We start from the raw sequence: 3,508 nt of genomic DNA, 5'->3' as shown, positions 1-3,508 counted from the left end.
CATGTCCCCTTCCCAATATATCTTGCCTTGTTCCTTTAGTTGTTGTTTTTGGTGAATATATTGATATACTGCACAGGTTTATTTGTAGGTGTCTTGTCCTAGCCTCATCACTACTTCGCCGAGGTTAGACTCGACACTTACTAGTACATGTGGTTGGTTATACTGATATTGCACTCTGCACTTTCTGAGCAGATTTTGGTACCGGACCGAGTTGACCCCGAGTCTAGCTACTGGCTTGATCTGTTCGGAGACTCAAGGTAGTCCTGTTGGCGTCCGCTGGCCCTGGCGTCCCCTTCTATGCATTTCCTTTACTGTTTCATTTGCATCGAAAACAGTTGTATTTCTTACTGACAATTACTTGTAGCTAAATCTTTCGTGAAATTGTGGCTCCAGATTCTAGGTACTATTATATATTTAGGCTGTTATGAATTTCGGCTTTTATTTTAACCCGTTATAGTTTAATGTTGTGAATCACTGATATGCTTAAGGTTTGGTTTAATAAAGTTTCTAACGTTGGTTTGCCTAGCAAGTGAAATGTTAGGCGCCATAATGATCCCGACAGTGGGAATTCCGGGTCGCGACAAAAACTTTTATACAACTTCTTTGAATGCGTTCTTGAAAATTCAACTATGATATTGAGGGATCATCGGCCTTCATTTGGGTGGTTAACATTTTTAGGAGTCTTCTGTAGATTTCTAGAACTTTATTTTCAATTTTCGTTTCATCGGCCTTCGTTATGTTCGATCTAAAATAAAAATTCTTTTTCATATTATTTACCTTTTACTGCAATCCTATTGGATGCACGTGTTCATAGGTATTATACTCCGTGCTATACTATTTTGAACCTTCTAATTGGAAAAAGAAATAAAAAACTATACCATTCTTATCCCCAATTTGGAGATCAAAGCTTCTTGGATAATTAAGGACTATCTTATTGTTTATATTTATCGTTTGGGTATATTGAAGTTTTTGACTTCTTCTAATTAGTTGTTTGATCAAACAATTTAAATACGGCTTTCTCCCAAATATCAGCTAGTTCTTCACATACTCCATTTGAAAATTTTGATTAATCGCACTATTATAATGTTGTTCATTCTAACAACAATATTTACAATGTTTCTTATTAAAAGGGTATAATGTAGGTTGTACCCTGATGTAAGGGTCAATGACTATTTTACGATTCGAACCTATGACATAGGTCATATGAAAACAACTTTATTATTGCTCCAAAACTCTTCAATATATCTTCGCAAAAACAAAACAAAAAAGTTCTAGCGTGCTTATATTCAAATTATTATGTTAATAAGTAAACTTTCTTGATAGTAACCTTTATATTCCAAAAGAATGATTTTCTGTTTCCTAATTCACCTTATGAGGAGAGGGACTTGGTCAATGAGGAAATGTTAAACATGTGGTGTCGTATCTGGGCGGATCTCAATTGTTAGTTACTAATTCACGTGAATTTAATATTCTTTTTTCAGACCCTATAGATATATCACAAAATGCATTAAATAATTATAAATATTTGACTGGAACCAGTTATTTTTTAGTAATAATTTGAGATCACGACAGGAATCCATGTGAACGTATAAGGCAATTGTATATAGATGACATACCATGTACAATGAACTAGTTAATTTTATATATTGATTTGAATTGATTTGATTTGAACGTATAAGGCAACTCATAAAGCTTTAAATTATGAGTTGGGCGAGGTGTTAAACAGATAAAGGAACCAGCAAAAGAATTGAATAACCAGAGAAGAAGCTCAGTTTTGTGCAATGAGGAATGTTAAACTACTCATTTCTTCTTTCAATAGCCAACTACTTGCGTAAAACAGTTTCATTGGAAGTTTTGACTAAACCATTAAATAAATTGCCTGGCCTTTCCTATAAGTAGCTGTCTTCCCTTAGTAGTTTCCACACATATATCACATTAAAGGAAATAGAAAGATCGCATATTATATCAAAAGTATAGGAATATGGCAAAGTCACTAGTGAGCTACACAACCTTCCTTGCTCTCCTCTTGTGCTTCCTCCTCATTTCTTCCAATGGTTGGTACTTCTTTCATTGTCGTTTGAATATTTGGACCCAAAACTACAATCCAATATTACATAAAATTTCAAAAATTCATTATAAATTGATTACTTTCACGCTGGTCGTTAACTTACTGTAATCCTTTCGTAGTACAGGTAGCTAGCAGCCTAGCACCTAGGTATGCCTTTGCACTATCATATACGAACTCGCTAATATGAAATGATTATCATTATTGTTATAACTTATATCCAAAAAAAAAAAACATATATTTCAGCATTTTTAGAAGAAATTTATACATTCCAATTCAAATAAATGATTTTAACCAAAAAAAAAAAAGGAAAACTTATGATAAGTTGTTGTTCCTTGGAGAGAAGCAAGCGGCCGAGGGCAAACTTTGTCGAAGGAAGAGCAAGACATTTTTTGGCTATTGCTTTATTAGTGAACACTGCGACGAAAGAATGCAAAGAGAAAGGGAGGGCAAAGAGGGGTATGTGCATTAAGAAGAGCATCATTAGACGTTATTGCTACTGCTACCACAAGTGCAAATAAGCATCAAATGTTCTTTAGAGTTCTCGTTTTTTAATTATGATAAATAAAAAGTGGTATGTTGTCTTGTGTGTGAAAGAATAAAAACACTACCAATTCACAAGAATTTGTAATTATGTTTGTATTATCATATTATACGGTCATTTTCTTAGGATACAAACAGTAATTTTCGGTGTCAAGTGAAGTAATATAAATAATATCAAGAAATTACTTGTGGTTATATTGACTAAGTTGGCTTCGCTAGTTAGCTATTATGATTAATGTACAAATAATATATTTAGAACCCGATAACTTAAAAAGGTTGAAATCATAGCTCTGCCTCTGGCTCCAATGTCCCTTCTTCATTATATTTTCCTACGAACCATGGGGTAGCTAACGCATGGCTGCACAGCTTTTGTGCACTGCACAATTTAAGCCTTATTAATCCTTACCATGCATAGTATTATGGGTTATACAGTAACTAATCGATTTAAATCAGAACACTCTTTAAATCAGAAGAGACATTAGTGTGAAACATTGTAAATATTACAATTAGAATTATAGTAGGGCGATTAGTCAAAATTTTCAAATGAAGCATGTGTATGATTACCTGATATTTGGGAAAATGAATATATTTAAATTATCCGATTGTACAATTGTCACGATCCAAAACAAACCGTCCTGATGGCGCCTATCGTGGAAGTAGGATAGCCACTACTCAATATATCAATACAGTAAAAACTTTGAAAAACAAAGACGGAAGCAATTAATATTTAAGAAAAGCCTTTTGAAAATAAACAATCCAAAATACGATACAATCCACCCCAAAACTGGGACGTCACAGAGTACATGATCGTCTATACCAGAATAGAATCTACTACAGTGTCTAGGAAAAAAAACTGAAATATAGATATAGATAATGAAGGAGAGTCAAGGCCCGCGAACG

General features: G+C 33.7%; 1 long non-coding RNA gene across 1 annotated transcript; it reads left to right on the top strand.

Moving 5' to 3' along the window:
* LOC109235095 lies at positions 1,936-2,803 on the top strand. The gene is made up of 2 exons (XR_002069318.1): positions 1,936-2,054; positions 2,412-2,803. It is a non-coding gene; the product is annotated as an uncharacterized LOC109235095 (long non-coding RNA).

Source organism: Nicotiana attenuata, chromosome 11 (assembly GCF_001879085.1).
Source record: "Nicotiana attenuata strain UT chromosome 11, NIATTr2, whole genome shotgun sequence".
Classification (NCBI taxonomy): domain Eukaryota; kingdom Viridiplantae; phylum Streptophyta; class Magnoliopsida; order Solanales; family Solanaceae; genus Nicotiana; species Nicotiana attenuata.
Note: the sequence above shows the minus strand (reverse complement) of the source record. Positions and strands in the feature narration are given on the sequence as shown.